The 23,297-nt window shown below is 40.9% G+C and overlaps 1 long non-coding RNA gene across 2 annotated transcripts in view; it reads left to right on the top strand.

Annotated features, from left to right (window-relative positions):
- Positions 1 to 23,091, top strand: part of LOC143660269 (uncharacterized) — a 40,699-nt gene extending 17,608 nt beyond the window's left edge. For both annotated transcript variants that reach the window (XR_013163905.1, XR_013163906.1), the window contains exons 3-4: positions 21,842 to 21,911; positions 22,987 to 23,091. This is a non-coding gene — a long non-coding RNA (uncharacterized LOC143660269). The remainder of the gene's footprint in view (positions 1 to 21,841; positions 21,912 to 22,986) is intronic.
- Positions 23,092 to 23,297: the final 206 nt, after the last annotated feature.

Genomic DNA, 23,297 nt, shown 5'->3' with positions numbered 1-23,297 from the left:
AACAGCACTGTGAAGGCCAGCAGAAGAATACTGGGGTTTGTTCAACGCATTGTTGCCACAGGCTCCCAAAGCTCAACTTGAGATTTCCTCCACAGATAATTGATCAGGTCCCTTCTCCTCCATTCTGGTCCACAGTTTGTGCAATCCAGTGCTCAGGTGACAACTTCTTCAGTCTTTGCCTACGGTCTCCTTTGCACAGACTCAGACCCAGCCTTTGCAATTGGGTGGGGCAGATGGCAGTATTGCCCTTGTCTTCTGGTAAAAGCACACACTCTTTGGAAGGCATGCTGGTTTGAAATTGTTATGTATCCCAGCAAAAGCCACGTTCTTTTATTACATTCATGTAGGAGGCAGAGCTTTTGTGGGTGGGACCTTTTGATTAGGTTGTTTCAACTGAGATGGGACCCACCCAATCAAAGGTGGGTCTTAATCCTTTTTATGGGAGTCCTTTATGAGAGGATAAAAGACAGGGGATGCCTAGAGAGCTCACAGAGAGAGAAACACCCAGAGTTTGGAAAGAAAAGCCCAGGAGCAGCAAGCAAAGACATGCAGAAACTGAAAGAACCAGAACCTAAAGGCAATGAAACTCAGGAGAGAAGGATCAGCAGATACCAACCATATGCTTTCTCATGTGACCGACTTGTGTAAGTGAGGTTTCATGGCTTTCCAGTTCCAGTGATTAGATCTAGGAGGGGGACCTAACCAGTGGATTCAATGCCAGATGGGGCTTGTGATGGTTGAATTCTGGTTTCAACTTGGCCTAATAATTATGCCCAGTTGTCTGGTCAGGCAACCACTGGCATGACCATTGCTGCAAGGATATTTTGTGGCTGGTTAATAAACTGGAAAACTGTGTATTAGATCATCAGTCAGTTGATTGCATCTGTGGCTGATTACATCTGCGATCAACTAAAGTGTGTCTCCTACAGCAAGGTAATCTAATCAGTTGAAGGCTTTTAAGGAAGAAGAGAGACTCTTGTACTTCTTCAGCCAGCAAGCCTCTCCTTTGGAGTTTGTCCATACCATTCATCAGAGCTGCCAGCTACACAGCCTGTCCTACGGATTTGGAAACTCTTCCCTTTCCATGGTTATGTAAGAGATCTTTATAAATCTCATATTTACAGATATCTCCTGTTGGCTCTGTTTTTCTAAGAGCATAACAGCATTGTACCAGGAGGAGTTCTTGAAAAACAGAATCTTAAAAATGGGTTTTTACAATTAGTTTTCTACTCTGACTAGATTCAGAGGCACTAATGACTCTGTTTCCAATAATAAAGATGGCACTGGCAGTCCATGGGGTAAGTTGGCAAAAGAGATAGTTAAAATATCACCATTAGATTTTGCTAATTGTATGCTTATATGAGGCAAGGGTCTGGTTGAGAATTTTTTTGATACCTTTATGGAGTTTTGTGAAATTAAGAGGTATAATGATGTTGGCTGGTTGTTAGGTATGTTGGATACAGTGATGAGGGAAAGAGATGAGCTGAAGGCTTGAAATTTGCACCATAAGTGCTGTATGAATGATGTAAAAGTTTCCATGTGTGCCCTGAAAGAAAATCTTATTTCCTGTGGTAGCAGACTTGAGAACTCTGAAAACCAGACGGAAAGCCTGTTTGTGTGAGTAGCAGATTTACAAGGTAAACTAAAATCTCAACCTTGCAGGTGTCTGCTGTTAAAGTAAGGGCTTTAATTGAAAAAGAATGGGATCCTGAAATGTGGGATGGTGATATATGGTTGATAATAATGGCAATGGGGAGATGGATTTCCTGGAATCTGCTGAGCCTTTGCTAGATAGACCTGTAATGAACTACCCTGAGGAAAGAGCTTCCCGACCTCCAGCCTGCCTTGAGGAAATAGCTTCCTGGCCCCCAGTCCCGTCACAGGAGTTTGCTATCTAACTTCTACCTAACAAGATTAATCCTTCATTGTCTGCTAACCCTGTAACCACTTCCCCTGGGGAAAATCCTGTTTCACCAGATGAAACTGTATCTGAGGTAATCAGCTTGATATGCACTTCTATTTCTTTTCATGACCCACCTCTACCACCCCTCTTTTCTTCAAGACCTATAACTAGACTAAAGTTCAAACAAGCCCTGAAAGGTGAGATACAAAGTGTGACCCACGAGGGTTCTATACTGCAAAATAACTGCATGAGTTTTCCAATCTATATAGACATAAATCAGGGGAATATGTGTGGGAATGGATATTAATGGTGTGGGATAATGGTGGAAGAATATAAAGTTGGATCAAGCTGAATTTATTGATATGGGCTTACTAAGCAGAGATTCTGCACTTGGTGTTGTAGCTTGAGGGGTTAGAAAGGGCATTAACAGTTTGTTTGGATGGTTGGCTGAAACATGGATCCAAAGGTGGCCAACATTGCCTGAGGTTGAAATGTCAGAACTTCCCTGGTAAAATGTAGATGAAGAAATCCAGAGGCTTAGAGTGATTGAAATGTTAGATTGGATTTATCATGGAAGACTTGCTCACACACCCCAGGAGTGTCCAGAGGACACAGCTTTCACCAGGATCTTGAGAAATAAATTTGTGAGACTAGCTCCATCATCCCTGAAGAGTTCTGTAGTCACCCTTCTCTGTAGGTCTGATAGTTCTGAGGGAACTGCTGTCACTGAGCTGGAATCCTTAAACATAATGGGGATGATTGGATACCTGGTTGTCAGAAGCCATGTGGGGACAGTTCATCACTGTGGATAAGGTGGGCATGGCCACCACAGTGGACAGTGGACTCAAATTAGCAGTCAAAATAATGTGACTCACAGAGACTTGTAGCATTGGCTAGTAGGTCATGGGGTACCTAGAAGTAATATAGATGGGCAGTCTACTAAATTTTTGTTTCAGCTATGTAAGCAGAAGAATTCTAGGTCAAGTAGACAGAAGACTAACTTGAATTACAAAAATAAAGTGTCACGGTCCCTGAGTCAATACCCAGACCTGAGAGAGTTTATGGACCCAGAACCCCTCAAATGAGGGGAGGGTTGGGTACACTTGGGGAAGGGTCCTTTTATATTTCCCAAAATGCATACTGTTAACTTTCCTCCCAGCCTGCCTCAAGGAGACCTATGACCTTTTACCAGGGTGACTGTGCACTGGGGAAGAGGAAATGATCAGATATTTGGGGATTATTAGACACTGGCTCAGAAGGGACACTAAATCCAGGAGACCCAAAATATCACCTTGATCCACCAGTCAGAGTAGGATTTGTGGAGGTCAGGTGATCAATGAAGTTTTAGCTCAAGTTCACCTCACAATGGGTCCAGTGGGTCCCCAGACCCATTTGTGGTCATTTTTCCAGTTCCAGAATGCATAATTGGAATCGACATATTCAGCGACTGGCAGTATCCCACATTGGTTCTATGACTCATGGTGTTAGGGCTATTCTGGTAGGAAAGGCCAAGTGAAAGCCACTAGAACTGCCTTACCTAGCAAAATAGTGAAGTGAAAGCAATACTGTATTCCTGGAGGGATTGTAGAGATTGGTGCCACTCTTAAGGACTTAAAGGATGCAGGGGTGGTAATTCACATCACATACCCATTCAACTCTCCTATTTGGCCTGTGCAGAAAACAGATGGGACTTGGAGGATGATAGTGGATTATTATTAAGTTAACCAGGTTGTGACTCTAATTTGCAGCTGCTGTTCTAGATGTGGTATCATTGCTTGAGCTAATCAACACATCTTCTGGTACATGGTATGTAGCTATTGATCTGGCAAATGCATTTTTATCAATAGCTGTCAGTAAGGACCCTTAGAAATAGTTTTCATTCAGTTGACAAGGCCAGCAGTGTACCTTCACTGTCTTACCTCGGGGTATATCAGGTCTCCAACTCTATGTCACAATCTTGTCCGAAGGAAACCTGATCATTTTTCCCTCCCACAGGGCATCACACTGGTACATTATATTGATGATATCATGCTGAATGGACCTAGTGAGCAGCAAGTAGCAACTATTCTAGACTTAGTCATAAGGTATTTGTTGGTTAAGGGATCGGAGATAAATCCAAGAAAAATGCAGAGACCTTCTACTTAAGTGAAATTTCTAGGTGTCCAGTGGTTTGCACCATGTTAAGATATCCTTTCTAAGGTGAAGGATAAGTTGTTGCATCTTGTCCCTTCTATGATCAAAAACAGGCAGAATGCCTAGTTGGTCTCTTTGGGTTTTGGAGACAACATATTCCTCACTTGGGTGTGCTATTCTAGCTCATTTACTGAGTGATTAGAAAAGCTGTTTATTTTGAGGGGGGACTGGAACAAGAGAAGGTTCTGCAATAGATTCAAGCTGCTGTACGAACTACTCTGTCACTTGGGTCATATGATCCAGCAGGTCCAATGGTGCTGGAAGTGTCAGTGGCAAATAAGAATGTTGTATAGAGCATTCGACAGGACCTTGTGGGAGAATCACAATGCAGACCCTTAGGATTTTGGAGTAAAGCCTTACCATTCACTACAGATAACTACTCTTCTTTTGAGAAACAGCTTTTAGCCTGTTGCTGAGCCTTAGTAGAGACTAAACACTTAACCACGGACTGCCAAGATACCACAAGACCTGAGTTGCCTACCATGAGTTTGGTGTTGTCTGACCTACCAAGCCACAAAATTTGGCATGCACAGCAGCACTCCATCATAAAATGGAAGTGGTATATTAGAGATAGGGTTGATGCAGGTCCTGAAGACACAAGTAAGTTACATAAGGAAGGGGCCCAAATGCCCGTGGCTCCCACTCTTGACACATTATGTTCTCTTTCCCAGATCAGAGTTATGGCCTCTGTTCCTTACAATCTCTTGACTGAGGAAGAGAAAACTTGGGCCTGGTTTACAGATGGTTCTGCACAATATGCAAGGACCACCCAGAAGTGGACAGCTGCAGCACTACAACCCCATTCTGGGATTGTTCTAGTTTGCTAGCTGCTGGAATGCAACACACCAGAGACGGATTGGCTTTTAATAAAGGGATTTATTTTGTTGGTTCTTCAGAGGAAAGGCAGCTAACTTTCCACTGAGGTTCTTTCTTATGTGGAAGGCACAGGATGGTCTCTGCTGGTCTTCTCTCCAGGCCCCTGGGTTCCAACAACTTTCCCCGGGGTGACTTCTTTCTGCATCTCCAAAGGCCTGGGCTGAGCTGCTAGTGCTGAGATGAGGAATGCCGAGCTGCTTAGGCTGTGCTATGTTGTGATCTCTCATTTAAGCACCAGCCAATTAAGTCAAACGTCACTCATTGCAGCAGACACGCCTCCTAACTGACTACAGATGTAATTAGCAACAGATGAAGTTCACGTACCATTGGCTTATGTCCACAGCAACAAGACTAGGTATGCTCACCTGGCCAAGTTGACAACTGAATCTAACTAACACAGGGATATACTTAAAGGGCAGTATGAGGGGAAATGCTCCCAGAGGGCAGAACTTTGAGCAGTGCACCTGATTGTTCATTTTGCTTGGAAGGAGAGCTGACCAGAGGTGCATTTGTATACTGACTGATTGGCTTTTGCTAATGGTTTGAGTGGATGGTCAGGGACTTGGAAGGAGCATAATTGGAAAATGGTAATAAGAGGTCTTGGGAAGAGCTATGCAGATAGACCTTTCTCAGTGTGCAAAAAAATTGAGGATATTTGTGTCCCACATGAATGCTGAACAGAGGGTGACTTCAGCAAAGGAAGGTTTTAATCATCAAGTGGATAAGATGACCCATCCTGTGGATTCAAATCATCCTCTTTCCTTGGCCACTCCTGCCATTGCCCAAAGGACTCATAAACAAAGTGGGCATGATGATAGGGATGGAGGTTATGCATGGGCTCAGCAACCTGGATTTCCACTCACCAAGGCTGACCTGGTTACAGCCACTGCTGAGTGCCCAATCTGCCAGCAGCAGAGACCCACACTCGGTCCCCAATATGACACCATTCTTTGAGGCTAGCAGGTGATCAACCTGCTACCTCGTGGGAGGTTGATTATATTGGGCCTGTTCCATCATGGAAGGGATGGCAGTTTGTTCTATCTGGAATAGACACATACTCTGGATATGTGTTTGTATTCCCTGCATGCAGTACTTCTGCAAAAACTACTGTACGTGTACTTATGGAATGCCTTATCCACCATCATGGTATTCCACCCAGCATTGCTTCTGATTAAGGAACCCACTTCACAGCAAATGAAATACAGGAATGGGCACATGCTCATGTAATTCTCTGGTCTTACCGTGTTCCCCATCATCCAGAAACAGCTGAGTTGATACAACAGTGGAATGGACTTTTGAAGACCCAGCTAGGTGGCAATACCTTGCAGGGCTGGGGAAATGTTCTCCAGGAGGCTGGATATGCTCTGAACTAGCATCCTCTGTATGGTACTGTTTCTCCCATAGCCAGTATTCATGGATCCAGGAATCAAGGGTGGAAATGAGAGTAGCACCACTTACTACCCGTCCTAGTGATCCACTAGGAAATTGCTTCCTGTCCCTGAAACCTTTAGCTCTTCTGGTCTACAGGTCTTAGTTCCAAAAGGTGGAATGTTCCTTCCAGGAGACACAACAATGATTTCATTGAACTGGAAATTAAGACTGCCACCTGGCCACTTTGGGCTTCTCATGCCACTGAATCAATAGGCAGGAAAGGGGATTACTTTTCTGCTGAGATGATTGATCCTGACTGTCCGGGGAAATAGGACTGCAACTACACAATGGAGCTAAAGAATACTTTTCCTGGAATACGGGAGATCCCCTGGTACGTGTCTTAGTATTACAATGCCTTGTGATTAAAGTCAATGAAAAACTGCAACAACCCAATCCAGGCAGAGCTACCAATGGCCCAGAAATTTCAGGAATGAAGGTCAGGGTTATCTTACCTGGCAAAGAACAATGGCCAGCTGAAATGCTTGCTGCAGGCAAATGGAAAATGAAATGGGTAGTTGAAGAAGGTAGTAATAAATATAAACTATACCATGTGACCAGTTACAGAAATGAACACTGTGATTGTATGAATATTTCCTCCCTGTTTTGTTATGAGTTGTTTGCATTTGTATATAAGCAATATTTTGTTTTCCTCTTATCATATGACATAAGTTGTATTGTTCATGTTATAGTATTTAAGTCATAGGATATGAAGTTTAAGAGTGAATGTTACCTAAGGACTTGCACACTATTCTGAAGGGATGTAGGGTATTTCCAGTTGTATGCAGGACAGTTGAGTATTGTTCAGTGAAACATATATCTGTTCTTGTGCTTTATTTAGAAATTAAGCGTGTTTCAACTTGTTGTGTATAGCTGCCAAGTTGACAAGGGGTGAACTGTGAGGTTAGGTTCTAGTGTCAACTTGGCCAAATGATTATGCCCTGTTGTCTGGTCAGGCAAGCACTGGCCTGACCATTACTGCTAAAATATTTTATGGCTGGTTGATGAACCAGAAAGCTAGCGTATTAAGTCATTAGTCAGTTTATTGCATCTGTGGATGATCACACCTGCAATCAACTAAGGCATGTCTCGCACAGTGAGATAATCTAATCAGCGAAAGGTTTTTAAAGAAGAGGAGAGTCTTTCACTTCTTCAGCCAGCAAGCTTCTCCTGTGGAGTTCATCCAGATCCTTCATTGCAGCCACCAGCTTCATAGCCTGCCCTGTGGATTTTGAACTCTTCCCTTCCCATAGTTGCATGAGACACTTTATAAATCTCATATTTACAAATCTCTCCTGTTGGTTCTTTTTCTCTGAGAACCCTAACAGAGGGCTAGATGATGGTCAGCCTTGGAAACTAGAAAGAGGAGTCCCATTTGATATGCAAATGGACCAAGGGTCACTCCATAGGTGAGGTCCAGGTCTGCCTTGTCCACTCTAGGTGCCCAGCACCTAGCACAGTATTGGATCAGGGACCTGGGCAGATACCTCATCATCCTGCAAGGAGGCCCATTTAGCAAGGACTTTAAGAGGATGAATAGAGAGGAGCAGTAAATGTCATCTCTTCTCCAACCCCTTGCTGCCTTGTGGCCTGGCTTCATATTATTTTCCCTCAAATGCCTTTTTCATTATCTAAGGTTATCTGACCTGCAAGGTGGGATCAGGTGGGAGGGCAGAAGGTGGAGAGGAAGTTGAACTAACTCATGAAAAGCGATTATGTGCATGATCTTATTTAATTCACATAACAATCCCTTGTGGTAATGACCATTATCTCTATTTTAGATATGAAGAGACTGAAATTCAGGGACATTAATTAATGTACCCAAGGTTGCGCAGTTAATGAGCATCACAGCCCAAGATGGGACTAATTCCAAGACCTGTGTTCTGTCCCCTACCACTTAGAACTTAATGAGATATTTTGAAATGGGATCTGAACTCTTTAACCATTTATTCATTCTTTGCTCATTGCATATTTCTCAGGCAACCACCATAACCAGAGACAATGGCTACAATGATGAGAAGATCTAGTAATTGTCCTTGAGAAGTTCAAAGGTACCAGGAAGAAGGAGGGGAAACCAGGAAAACAAATGATTTTGGTATAGAATATCTTTTGAAACTGACATCTCTTAAGGAAGATGATTTTTCAAAACTCAATAGAAGAAAAAAATAGTTTATCTGTCAAGGACTTATCTTACAAAATGTACTCATAATCTGTGGATTTCTTTTCAGATGATCTGAAACAATTAGTGAAATTCTGTTGGATTTTAGCAAACATTTGATTATATAAAAATTCAGAATCCCTGGAAGATGCTAAAAGGGCTGTCAGAAATTTGGAGAATCACATAGCTGGGGTGCACCTTAGTGTACCTCTAGTTGTCAGGGCATTTCTGTGGATTCTGGTTGAGTGGATCCATTAAAAGATAGGAGAGGTGACTGATGGGACCTTATCAGACTTGCTCAGCTAGCCTTTCCTCTGTTCATATTTGGGTTGCTCTGGGAAAAATTCTGTTTGAATGTTTGCTCTTGCAGAGTCATGAAATGTTTTAACAATGTTTTTGTTTGAGAAAAAAAGACAAAAATCTTTAATTCACACACACACAAGACACTTGCACATTTTCTGAAGTTAGATAATTTTTTTGGTGATTATTCCTGACCTTTGCTGACCTACAGCTAAGATTCCAGGAAGCAGCATTTCGAATTTGAAGACATTTTCTTATTAAGCTGAGAAGGGGAAACAAATAGGTTCAAGAAACCTGAAGTCCCTGTTTCTGAAAAGTCATTTCAAAGTCCTCTCATCTCAATAGAGAATTGTGTACAATTGGTTGCTATGAAAGCTAGGCACAGGAATTTGTCTGTCAAGCACTCAAGCAAACTTGTGTGCATAATTCAAACTGAAAAGTTAACCAGCTTTACAGAACCTATTAAAAAGCCAATCAAGAGGGCAAGAGAAGAAGCCCGAGCTGGTGCACAGAAGGGTCCATTTCTGTAGCAAAAAGTCCCCCTTTGCATGGAATCAGTATTTTGAAAAGTCAGAAACTTAATTTGGGAAAGCAATGTGGAAAATCTGTGCACAGAGTCGAGCATTTCTCTTCTTGTATAAACTGCTCAACTTCTCTCAGTCAGGGCCAGGTTCACAAATCGGGATGAAGGCCAATTTTGTCAGGATGTCTTTCCAAGACTGGCTTGAAGCTCTGACAAAATACAGATCTACGTACTTGGATACTTTCTACAAATAAGGGTATGATCAGTAATTTCAAGTCCAAGTTCTTCTCTGTATCTTATTTTGGTTGATAGGTTTAATAAGTGTAATAAATTCTGTCTTTTGGACCTCGTGATGTAATTACTCAGAGAGAAGTTCGTTTTTTTTCTTTTATGGTATTTTCTTTTCCATGTTCATTAATTCGTTCCAATTAACCTTAGTCATTTAACTCAGTAGTATTTGAGTTTTTATCATGCATCCTATTAACAAAGCCTTTTGAGCACATAACCCCAATATTTATTAATTATACATTATAAATAGAGCTACTGTCTTTAGCTAATAGTTAAAGGCACAATTGACAATGTCTGAGGTTTTCATTAATAAAAGTAGATGTAAAACCTTATTGATTATTTTGCTTATTTTTGTTGTCTTTTTTTACCAAGTTGATTAGAATTATGGTTTTGAACTTCATAGTGTGGCTAACAAAGAACTCAAAACTACAGGATGAAAACTTTCACCCCGTTTTCTTCTTGGTCACCTGTGCTCACAGCATCAGCATTATCTCTACTCTGAACTTTCGCTGAAGGAATCTTCTTAGCTTTCTGTCCATTTGGTGAATGTTGATTTAATTAAAATGAGATATTGCTATCCATAAATCCACTCACCAGGCACAGTAAACTTCCGTATGTCACCAGTAGCTGAAAAGGAACACTCAGGCCTGATCTGTGAAAACCCTTACTCTTTTCAAGTTACCTCACAGACCATGGGGGATGTATGTCCATTGGACAAATAATCTGGGAGAGGGATCGAGGCACAATCATGTGTTACATATTAATAAAATTATTTTTTCCTTACATCTTAGACTAAAAATAAATAAACCATAAAAGTTCCTTCTTGTATCCCAATGTATCCCCCTTAGGTGTGTGTGGGTCTTTTGGAGGCACTGACTTCTGCAGCCCCTTGCTGGAGCAGAAAACCTGGCACAGAGATGAAAGGGAGGAGGTCTGGGTTCCAATACTCAGACAGTGAGTGTTCTGGGACTAGCAGAGGATGGGCCACTAGGTTGCCAAATTCCTGATTTAAGAGTGACTTCAGAAAGGAACTTGTGCTATACCAAGGTGTCAAAGACAAGCTTCACCTGCTTTACCATTATTTTTACTTCATCCCTTGTTGGTTTCTGCCCTTTATGATGTAAGTTAAACCTTCTTTTTTTTTGGCTGATATACCTGGTTTTGAAAACAATGGTGCTGTGTTCTGCACACAGTAAATGCGCATATATATTGAACAACAGCATTGACTGTCAATTAGTATTGATTGATTGTCTCTGAACTCAGCAATAAAAGGGCTTAATGGTGTTTTTCTTTTTTTAAAATCTTATGCATCTTCCAAACTCTTCGACAGTATTTTGTTCTATCTGTTCACAGGCATTTTGCTATATTCCAGATCATCCTACAATTGCCTTCACAACCCACCAGGCCATCCACAAGTTCCCTGAAAGCTGGGCTGTATCTAGGGCATATTGGAGCCCTTAGCACATAATAAAATGCTGGACATAAAATAGTTACTAAAACAAGATTTTAAATCGGGAGGGGTTGTGAAAACTGTCCACACATGGGAAATACAGCCCTGAGATGCATATCCCTTGCCTGAGGAGTGTTAAAATATTTTTTAAATTACTTGCCAACATTTAAAAATCAAGAGATATTGCATAAAGATCCAGATTCCCAGCTCAGAAGAGCTGAAAAACTTAGGGTACATTCCTGCAAGTAATTACCAGCTGGAGCTGGCTTGTGGCCCCATCTTGACAGGTTGGGCACTCTCCAGTTTGCCCCAGTCTATAGCATTCCCTATTTCCCTGATATTAAGAATGAATGTCAGTTGATCACTTACTATTACACTTGTGCTTTTGGTTTTATTATAGGGTAGTTAAGAGGAAAATGAACAATTTAAGTTTTAGCTGATGCTTTTGATATCTTACATATTTCCCCTTGGCTTTCCCTTCTCATGCCCCAAACTGCTTATTACTGATTACAGCTTATACGGGGCAAGCCATGTGTGCTGGAGAGTTAATGCCACCAGAAGCAGCCCACAACAAATGACAAAGAAAAAGTTGGGATAAGAGCCCCAGCTTTCTTTTCCCTGAGGTGGGATAACTCTTTGTCCCACAGTAAGTCGAGCTCCAGTGACCCATAGTGCTTGGTAACATACTCTTTATTAGCTGCCTTCCTATCTTGTCCCACCTGCCCTACTAGAGCTTCTTAGGATGACCTCCAAAAGTACTACTTGTCTTCAAACCCTGGTTTCAGATTCTGCTTTTGAGGAAACCCAAATTAAGCATTTTTATTTCTATCAGAAGGGAAGGGAAGATTGTGAGAATCACATATTTCAAGAAAATGAGAGTGAGAAAATTTCTTTATTTGCATATTGAGGCTGTGGGAATATTCTTTACTTGCACAAATTGTGTCTATGTTGAAGGAATACGCCCAACCCACTTCACCTATTTGCATTCTATTTCTATGAGCATGCGAATTTGCAAGGGGGGTGGGGTGCCTGGTCCAGGAACTGAACCCGGGTCTCCCACATGAAAGGTGAGCATTCTACCCCTGAACTACCCATGCACCACACAAGTCCTGTTTTAATAGAATAAATAAACGAATAAACAAAAAAGCAAAGATATCTAAATTATCCCTAACTGTTCTTAAACTTTCGTAAAGTTTTCCGAGCTTTAAGATAGCCTCTGGGATTGAAATAAAGGCTATGATTTGGAATCCAATTGGAACCATTTCTTACTTTTATAGAACTCACTTATGCCACTTCCTGTAGCTGCTAAATAATTGCTAATTGAGAATTGGAAATAATCTTTTAAAGATCACTAGAGTTTTAGGGCATGGAGTGTTTCTTCACGCCTTCTTTGTCTAATTATGTCATGGTAGATGCATGAGGCTTTAGAATCACAACCACATCTCATTTTCTGAGCGAGTTAGGCATAAAGCTCTTTGAAGCTCTGGCAGGCTGCTGGGTCTGGTAGACATCATTTCACAGGGTTTGGAACTCAAGGCTTTGTGAGCTACAGAGAGAAAAGGAAATGAAAATGTAGTTGAGATTCTGGATCTAAACATGCTCCACTTTTCTCTTATTTTCATAAAGGCTTCTGTTATTCCATATTCTTGCTAGCAACTGATATTGCCAGTTTTTTAGGCTTTACCCATGCTAATAGGTATGTACTATATTGCAATATTGTTTAAAAAGACTATTTTTAGTGTGTTTACTCTTCTCTTGGCAAAGGCAGTGTGGCCCAGCCAAGAGGACATTGTCTTTGGAATCAAAAGGTCTGCTTTTATCTTTAATACTGGTGAACCCTTCAGAAAGCCACTTAAACTCTCAATTCCTTGGTCTCTTTGGTTGTAAAATGAGAGTCAACCTTTAGAGGACTATTTGGTGATCATGTGGAATGATGCATTTGAAAATGTTGTAAAAAGTTATGCATAATGTGAGAGATTAGTAATGATAATATTGATTGCTACAACAACCATATAAAACATATAAATACTAAAGAAAACCCAACTTGTTTTAATAATGAAGAAAATTACCCTCAATCAAAGGGATTTATTTTTTCTTTTCTTTCCATTTTGGCTCTAGGAATGGAAAGAAAGTAGAGAATGAGATGGGAACATAAAAGTTTATTAAGAAATTTTTGTTTTTTTTTGCAACAACACCAGAGCAAAGGTTTGCATCTTTTCAATTAATAAGTAAAATGTCATTAAGCTAGAAATTGCTCCCTTGGTCCTGTGTGGTCTTACATTGCAATGTGTTTAAACCATTTTGAGTAACTAGCTGCCTTTAATCCAAACAAGCCATGGTTACTATGGCACTTTTTATTCAAGCAAATAAAGGAAAGTACATACAGTCTCAGAACCTGTATGAAATTTCATGGAACCGAAAAGAAATTTAACTTTCAGTGAGTAAGTTAGCATTAAAAGAAATGGAGTGCATTGATGGTAGTTTTGTTTAATCTATTAGGATGAGTTATATGAAATTGCTATTTTTTTTGTAGATCATAAATAGTTGAATGTTTACAATTTCATATGGTTCAAACTTTTATATTTAAAAAAATAAGAAACTGAAAAACAGACAACTAAGGCATGACTGTACTGTATTGGGCTAGAGCAATATGGAAACAAACAAGGCTGCAGTAGACCTAGCCTCTGCCCTCCAGAATGCACCATCCTGGGGAAGGAATAACGTTCCTAGAACACTGTTACAAAATAGGCCATGAGAAGTCCCAAGTGTGGGGGCTTGAAACTGTTATGTACCCTAGAAATGACCATGTATTTTTAAATTCATTCCTGTGAGGTCAGACCTATTGGTTAGGCTATTTCAATTGAGATGTGACCCACCCCATTCAAGGTGAGTCTTAATCCTTTTACTGGAGTCCTTTATGAAAGGATAAAGGACAGAGAGCCAAGAGAGCTTAGAGAGAGAAATACTCCAGGGAAGCTAAGAGAGGACCAACAGAGGAAGCCACTGGAGCTACTAGAAGCTGAAAGCAATGAAACCTGAGAGCAAAGGACAAGTAGATGTTGGCCAAGTGCCTTTCTATGTGACAGAGGTGTCCCAGATGCTGGTGCCTTTCTTCAGAGTCTGGGTATCACTCTGTTGATGCCTTCATTGGAACATTTTCAAGACTTACATTTCTAAGTATTGTAAATTGTAAGTTAATAAATCCCCATTGTAAAAGCCAATCCATTTTTGGTATATTGCTTTCTGGCAGCTTTAACAAACGGAAACACCAAGGTACAGCAAACACAGTGGCAAAGAGGCTAATTTTGTTTGAGGAAGTCTGGGAAGCCCTGCAGGAATGAGTAGACTGTGATCTGGGTAAGCAGGAGTGTGTTGCAGGGCTTCTGTTGGTGGTGATGGGTCAGGGTTAAGGTTAGGGTTATGCATTCATCTCTGGTGTCTGTCTTGCCAATGTCCATATTCACAAAGCCTGGAAACATCTGGATGCAAACAGGAAAGGTTTCAGTCAATTATCCATATGTTAATTCTGCATGTGATAGAACATCTACATATTTGTCAATATATAGGTATTAATATTAGATTAAGAATTGAGGTAGGAGGTTAGGACTGTGAAGGCAGTACAGACTCACTAAGAAATAAAATAGTTTCTATATTGATTATGTATACTAATATACAGTAGAGTATAAATAAATTAGCATTTCCATTTGCTCCCCTTTCTCCCCAAGGTTTAATGTTTAGGAATTGGTAGCATAGAAGGGAACTTAGATTTGTTGTTATCTTATTGTCTGTGATATGACTATGACTTAACTTTTTCATTTTGATTATATCTAAAAATGACTCATGTTCATTTCCATCTCAGCAGCCAGGGATGACTTTGATAGTAGCTTCATTTTTTCCATACCATTTTCCACTGGGGGTTGTTACCAGAACTCTAGCAAGAATGGTAATTTGTTATAGCCTGAGAAAATGTCTATAAATCCTTAAGGACTTGTCATATTAGAAAGAATTTAACTGCATGATACAGAGAAAAAAGTTGTAGAATCAATGATGAGAATAAATAAGGAACAGCGGTTGGTCTAAATTGATATTGGCATTTCACAATGACAGCTATCTCTACCCCATTATCCCTGCTTTAACCCTGAGGCATGCCAAGGCTCACTAGTATCGTATCAAGAGAAAGAGTTGAAGAGCATTAGTTTTGAATATGTTATATATTAGTTTCTTTTGTGCATGTGGGTTGGGAATGAATGTCCCTAAAGCTGTTATTTGTATTTTGGCTTTAGGTCTCTTAAAGATGTAAAGATTTTTCTTTGAAAACAGATGGGGCTTTAGACAAAACTAGGCTATCACTGTTAATGTGCTTCGTGCCAGTCAAAATAAATAAAAGTAGATTCGCTTTTTCCTTCCCCCCAAATAAAATTTCTAGCAGGAAAGAATGATGGTGCAGAGGGAGGAATGCCCCTGATATTTCTAGAAAGGAATTATAATTCTAGTTGTTTATTAAGATCCACTGATATGAAAGCCCTTCCCAGACATTTAGGGGAGAATGTTTATTAGAAATCTCTGGGCCCCTGGGGGCTGACTGATACCACCAGGAACTGCATGAATCCAGTATGGCCTGGGTAGGGCTGTGCACTGGCTCTTCTGTCTTCACATATGTAATTGAGGAGTAGCCTGCCAGAAAAGCAAAGATTTAGCTTGGTCATTGGGAATTTAGAAAGTATTTTCATTTTCCTGCTGCTCCCCAGTCCTGATCTCCTTTGTTGTCTGTTCAATTATAAAGCCAACCATTCCTTCTCCCGGAGCTGAAAACAAACCTGTCTGTCACATTTGAGAGTGTTTTGAAATTAGTGGCGAGTTGGATTCGGAATTAAATGGCCATGTGAGTGATCAGACTGCACAAACAAATCTTTCATGCAAAGCGATAAATTTTCTGTTGGATTTACAGGATGAGATTGAGGCAGTGGATCCCCAGATTTTAGCATGGCTGCTTAATGGAATACTCATTTACTGTTTGGATTTGAGTTTTTCCACTGTAGTTTGTCAGCATCTGCCTGTTTTACAGGCTTGGGCTTCTTGAGGCATTTAACAAAGGGCTTCACTCTCCATAGACCTTTTTCCTAGAGGGGCGGCAATTCAGAAATCCAGAAACCTCATTCTGCCCTCAGGAGGGAGGGAAATGGATGCTGAACATCCTGTCATAATGAAGCCTTGTGAGAACAGTAAACTGTGATATGGACTATTATGGTTAAAAATATAGAAGTATATTTTTGGTTATAAATATACAAGTAATGAGACACCTGGGCCTCCTTTCTATGTTGAGATGTTTTAAAATGTGATGTTTGGTGAATTAATATTTCTGTAGCATGTTTGCCAGATAATCTGAGGATTACTGGGGATTACTGCTTGATGCTGATACCCATTAAATATTAGTGTAGATAACTGATGAGATTATGTAAAGCCTCAGAGAAGTTGTACATAAACATTAAGCAGATAAACCTCCTCAAGTCTTGAACCAGAGAGCTCCTTGGGTCCTTTGAGAAAAACAATGGTTCACCTGGTGTGCATGCATGTGTGTGTGTGTGCATGTGTGCAAAGGTGACTAGGGGGTGGACATAGCCACAGCACTTCTTGATGATGCAGGGAATCCTGTCTGCATAGTTGGCAAGCAGCTTCAGACTCATCTGCGAACAATAGTGTCTCCCTCTGATTCCCCATTTATGCCAGAAGTACTGGATCAGAGTGATTATTCCTGAAGTCCATTCTAGCCTTGTTCCTGAGCACTGAAATTAGTGTTTGAGGAAAACTACTGGAAAGTCAAGGGCACTGCTTGTGGCCAAATCATGCAAAGGAGAAATGGAGAGAGAGCTGGAGACAGAGGCAAAAGGATTTTAGGGAGAAGGCAAGGAGTCAGCTCTTCACAAGAACCCGAATCAAGACATTATTGTTTGTGCTTCCACCACCACTACCTCAGGCCTGGCACAATGTCGCCATCTGGTAAGATTCAATGCATACTGTGCAGGTTTGAGACTATTGTGTACCCCAGAAAAGCTGTGTACTTTTTCCTAATCCAAATTTGTGGAGGTAGATCTATTGTTTAAGGTGGGACCATTTGATTAGGTGGATTCCATGGAGTTGTATCACCGCTCATTCATGTGGGTCTTAATCTGCTTACTGGAGTCCTTTAAGATGGAATCATTTTGGAAAAATCTCAGAGCTGACACAGAGACATTTAAAGATGCAGAAAGAAAACACCCCTGGGGAAGCTGTTTGAAACCAGAAGCAAAAAGGAACAGCAGACACCAGCCACACAACTTCCCAGATTGGGCTTTCTTAAGTCACATTATCTTTCTCTGGATGCCTTAGTGTGAACATCTTAAGGCCTTAGAACTGTAAATTTGTAACTTAGTAAATTCTCTTTATAAAAGCCAACCCATTTCTGGTATATTGCATTCTGGCAGCTTTAGCAAACTAAAACACATACAAACTAAAATAGGAATAAAAAGTGTCATTGAAACACTTTCTGTAAAGTTCTATTGCCAATGTTGTGGCAATAATAGTAACACCTTTATTACTTGACAATACTAAGAAACTACTCTGGCACTATCTGATTTAATCTTCACTCACACTTAATCTGTAAAGTACATGGGATTCCCCACTTTGTTTCTCCATGAAGAATAGAAGCTTAACATGGTTAAGTCACTGCCTGAGGTCACATGCCTGGTGTGTAAGGAATCAGGACTTCAGAGATCATTCTCCCTATGATGGCAGAAAGCATGCCTGTCAAATTCATTCTGATGTTCCCAGAACCTGGCACAGGGCTTAGAATATAGCATGCACTCATTAATGCTTATTGAGCAATGAGGTATCCTTGAGCTGCAATGGAAAGCTCCTACTGATTATGACTGTGCTGGAGCATTATCTGCCTTATCTCAGGGAACAATCTCTCCCTAAAGCTGTTGGTAGTGTTGGCCAGCGTACCCATTCTCTGGCTGCTGTAGATGTTCACTCCTGCATGCCTGGTGATGTCTGAGAGGTTAGGCACCACCTCTCCTGCTATCCATTGTCAACCTCTGTGGTACAATTCACATTCTAGAGAACCCCCTAGAATCAGTTTAAAGCAAGCAATTTTTTTGCTTTACTCCTTCTCTTTATAAATCTCTTTATGAATCTCTCCTGAGAACATCTTTCAATTAATCACTTGTGTAAGAATCCCTTCTTAGCCTTTGCTTTTAGGGAACATGACCTAGGACACCAAAGAATTTAAAACTTGAAAGGAAGATACTTATGCATCTTCCACCACCTTCGTTTATATTCATAAAACACCCTAGCATCATGTTTGGCTTTTTGCTAAGGTCAGCTGGGGTAGTTTTTGTTGTCTTCAATCAGAATAAACTCAGCATATATAAATCTCAATCTCCCTGTTTTTATTAATCAGGGTAAAGAAGCCTAATGTTCAGAAACTGGACAGAATCCTGGTGATACCATGGTGCACCAAGGATGTGGTTATTTTGGTCTGGGGTGACAAGCTGAATCTGGTAATGGTCCTGCCAACAAGCTCAGAGATATGTCCTTGCCACAGGCTGGGTCACATCCAGAGAAGCTTAATTATCTGAATGCACCATTCCAAGGAGCCTTTATAAGGTTCCTGTGGAAGAAAGATGATGCTACCACGAGTTTTGTTCTCATTGCAAGGTTACATTAGCATGCTTGGAACCTGTACAAATTCATCAAGATCTTAAAGGAGTTTGAGGCAGTTAATGGGATCTTTGGCTGTACTAATAAATGCAGAATTTTCAGAACAAGAGAGGAGGAAGTCCTGCTTTGGCTGGCACTGTTCAGATGCCCTATGGCGTGGTATGGTCAGTTAGGGAATCATTAATTAAGAAGAAGATTAACAATCTAGATGGGGGAGGACCAGAAGGGAAAAGTCTAGAAATCATGTCACCTTAAGGACTGATGATGTTGGGCCTAAAGGAAAGAGATATAACGGGGAATCATTGAAGGCTATCTTCACATATTGGAAAGGCTGCTATGAGCTACAGAGGGAAGAATGGCCAACAGTGGGTGGAAGCTACACAAGGATCATTTTTCTCAATATAAGGAAGCATTTCTAACAAACAAGGTTAAACAAATTCTCAAAGGCGGTGTGATGGGTATCCCATAACTAAGCTATTTGTTTGAGGCCTGAGAGTCATTTCTTCGTTATAAAATCGACAGTGTATGTTATGTAGAAGTTTCTATTCGTGCCTTCTGGATTCCCTTCAAATCTGAGAGCCTCCAATTCTCAGAATTGGATTTGAACAGAGACTCACTTGGTGGAGATGATCTGGCATGTCATATAGCATTTGTTGGCAGGACTCTTGAGCAAAACAGCGGGTATGAAACCAAGGAATAATCAGATACATTGCATTTGTAAGATTTCCAGAATCCAACTCAGTACTTTGCAAGATAAGTTCAGTGAAATCAGTCCTAAGGCAGACTTTCTCTTTTAGGGCTTCTCAAGAGGTTTCAAAGGAAGCATGGTTTGGTAAACAGAATTTGAAAGTGCTTGCTCTTCTGCCCATTAGCTTTCTTACCTTAGAAAAGTCCTCTATGCCTCTGTTTCCTATAAAAATGACAATTTCTGCCCTACCAAGAGACGAGACACAGGGAAGTTGGGAAGACATCCAGAGATGACTTTGGGTTTCCAGACTCAGCAGTCTCAGAGCTACAGTCTAGTTCTTAACATAAATGTCATATTTACTGTGAACAGTACTGAGTTCCTTTTGAGGCATGTTGAGCTTGTTGAAGAAATGGAAAGCTGCATAAGTAGCCTTGGGGTATAGGTAGGAGAGAATCAAGGATGGATCTAGGAATTTGGAAACTACTAAGGAGTAATTAACAAGACCATGTGAATGGTAAACCCTGGGAAAAAGAGCATACAGGAAGGAGAAGACACGCAGGGTAGATCTTCAGGGGACTGAGGAGGAGTCAGGAGGTGAAAGGATTTACTGGGGTCATCAGAGGAGCCCAAAGAGAGTAAGCTAGGGTTGGGGAATGTGAAAAGGCAAACCAGCAAGGTGTGGAATTATGGTGTAAGTATATGACAAACAATGTTTGATTCTCCAGAGACCCTCCAGGGAGAAGAGGATTGAGGAAGGGACATTGAAATAGGTGATTAGGGCATCACTACTAGTACATGGCAAGGCAGGACTCTCTCAGTTGCAACCTAACTCAAATGGGCAAAGTCAAAATTAGGAATTTGCTCTTAAATATAAAAAAAAGAATTGATTCAGGAAACTCCAAAGAAGGGCATGGTTGTAGCTATCCTTAGAATAGTTAGAGTCAGGAATTCAAGCACCAAAAAGGCTCTCCCTGGTTTTCACCTGTGCTTCTTTTTGTTTGAAGGCCACATTCTTTCAGAGTGAATTTTTCACAAGACAGGAAACCTGGGCACCCACAGCTCTAAAGCCCTTATCATAATAACTTCATGCCCAGAGAAGGAGAGGACTTTCTTCCAATAGCTCAAATTAAAACCCCATGACAGTAACAGTATTCTAATTGGTCTGCCTTGATTACAACTCCATCCCTAGACCAATTATGGTTGTTACTGTGGTTATACAATATAGGATGTATATAATATATAAGGTTATATATTTATGTATGTATGTTAAGATAAGTGTCCATTTTCCAAAGAGATGACAACCTTTATTCTGATTACACACCTGGAGCTAGGCAAGGACTGGTGCGCCTAAAAGAAAAGAGGTAGTTCTGTATCCTGATAACTGACCACTTTTAGCTGAACAGTGCTAGAAAGACAAAGAGTTAATGTCCTCTACAGAGAAATGAGAAGTGTAGCTGTTCAAAGTTGACAATTTCAGATGGGAAGATAGAGTCCCAGAAAAGAAGAGGCAGAGAGACCGGGGCTTGAAGGGCCACTGTCTCAGATATTTCACAGCTGAAATGGGGGCAGGATCTGGAGGAAGAATGACAGCCAAAGGTGCCAAAGTCACCTTGGGAATGGAAACAGATAATGGGTTGTAAAATAAGAAAGCTCTAAATCAAAGCAAGAGCTTGGCATTTTCAACCCAGCTATTTTCTTTACCCTTCTTGCCCCCTTCAACTCTCCTATTCTCTCATCTGATTTCCCTTTCTCTAAAAAGGACAAACAAAGTGACAGCAGTAGATCCTTGAAAAGGGCATGTGATGTCAGCATCTTGGACACTTGCTTTCTTTGCTTCTTTCCCCTGAATCCCAAATACTGCACCTTGACATCTGCCAGAGTGACTCCTCCTACCCATCTGTCTCTCCCAGGGAGAAGGTCTTGGGGTTTAGAGCCTTCTCTGAGAACATGAAGCTGAATCCTCTGGGTGCTGCCCCACATTCTACTTTATTTATTTGTTATAGAGCTAATATGGTTGTGGGCTGGCAAAGGTAAGGGGACTGAGAAGTGAAAAGGGAAGAGAAACTTAAGTGAAAAACAGAAGATGTTTCTATTCTTTGCTTCCTTCCTCAGGAAGTTGTAGGCGTATGGCAGAACCAGAGGATCCTGATTTCTTTGGGGAAGCTGCTAGGGACTGGGTGGTAGAGATGGAGGTGACAACTAGTATGTGCAAGCTGGGGCATGATTAATTTATCAGGCCCACTTCCCACAGCCTCCTTGCTAGTGTCTGGAAATCAGGAACACTTTTAAAAGCAAATTTAGATTTCTGATGGTAAAGCTTGCATGTGTCTTCCCAGGAAGTAACTGATATTCCCATCAATAGCGGAGATGGAGAACAAAACCAAAGAGAAGAAGATGCTAAGCAAGGTCAGTCTGTGAAGATTGCCAAAGCCAGTGGCCAAAGCTGTCTGGAAGTGATCTAAATATGGGTGATGGTAATGCAGGGGTTCTACCTGTACTGTGTGCCTAACTGATGAGCAGGAAGAATTTTCTGAAGGGTTCTTTTCTAACTTGCCTGGCTGATCTTCCTATGCTAACTTAGTGATTGACATATATTTGGTTCAGCTGTACCACCTGGATCTGATAAAGAGAATGGCCCCAAACTAGACTGGGATGGACAAATATGGGTGAATAAATAACTTACTATTTTAAAACAGATACTAATGAAAATTCAATTTTGGGGGACCAATTAAGTATAGAAATCTGTCTCTGTCTAAAATTAAATTTGTTTTTTGTCAACTTCTAATGATTCAGTTATGGATCTGATGATTTGGTTTTGTTTCTGGTGCTTGCTTTTGTTTCTAACTTTCTAAACAGCTCTGTAGAATCATAGCTCTTAGGAAGGGTGGCTAAGAGCTCTAGAAGCTTCTGTCCCAGCCCAGAGTGCCTGATTTCCTATTGTAACCTTGTAGCTGCTGTTGTTGCCAATTAGCCCATTTCCCTTTATATGACTTTAATTATAAATATAATTATAAATATAATTTTAGCTTACTTCCTCTCCCCTACTTATTATCTCATTTTTCACAGCACTGCTGTTGCTGTAATAATCTATTTGTCCCAGCAGGTGTTTTTTTTGTCATCCCTCCTCAGCTTAGTCTCTTTACTTGTTATCTTATGTTAATTAAACTATTTACACCATTACTGTAAACTGTAACATAATGCTTACCCTGCTCTTCAAAGAGCCTCTTAAGACATATGTTAATTCAGTAATCTGTTTACTCCAGCTCTTGTTAGTCCCCAGGGCCCCCTTACTTTCAATTAACCATAACCAATTAATTAATATCTATCAATGTCACTATCTCCACCTCCCTCTGTCTAATCCCACAAAAACCCCAAACTTTGAACTGAGGGAGACAGATATGAGGCCTTTTCGCCTCCTGTTTTCCTATACAGCACAGTCTGTAATAAAACTTTTTTTGTCTCTGAAACCCTGATGTCATAGATTGGCTTTAAAATGCATGGGCAGAGATTCCAGTTCTGTAACACTGAGAAGACGCATGGAAATGTATCCATATGCCAGTACGTGCCTTTTTTCCTGACTCTGCAAAGGTGAGCTCCATCCCCAAGTCTCAGGATGACTGCCTGTGCACAATCTGACAGGCCTTAATGAGGGCTAAGTCCAAACAGCCTCTACTTGACTCCACTCTATGCCAGGACACATCCATTTTTTGCCCACTCCCCCCATCCCCAACAACCTCTTCACTAATGTCTGCACTGAGCCCTGCTGGTGGCTTCTCTGAGAATGCTGTTCCT

This window comes from Tamandua tetradactyla, chromosome 16, assembly GCF_023851605.1.
Source record: "Tamandua tetradactyla isolate mTamTet1 chromosome 16, mTamTet1.pri, whole genome shotgun sequence".
NCBI classification, from domain to species: domain Eukaryota; kingdom Metazoa; phylum Chordata; class Mammalia; order Pilosa; family Myrmecophagidae; genus Tamandua; species Tamandua tetradactyla.
The sequence above is the reverse complement of the archived record's forward strand: the minus strand, read 5'-3'. Positions and strand labels throughout refer to the sequence as shown.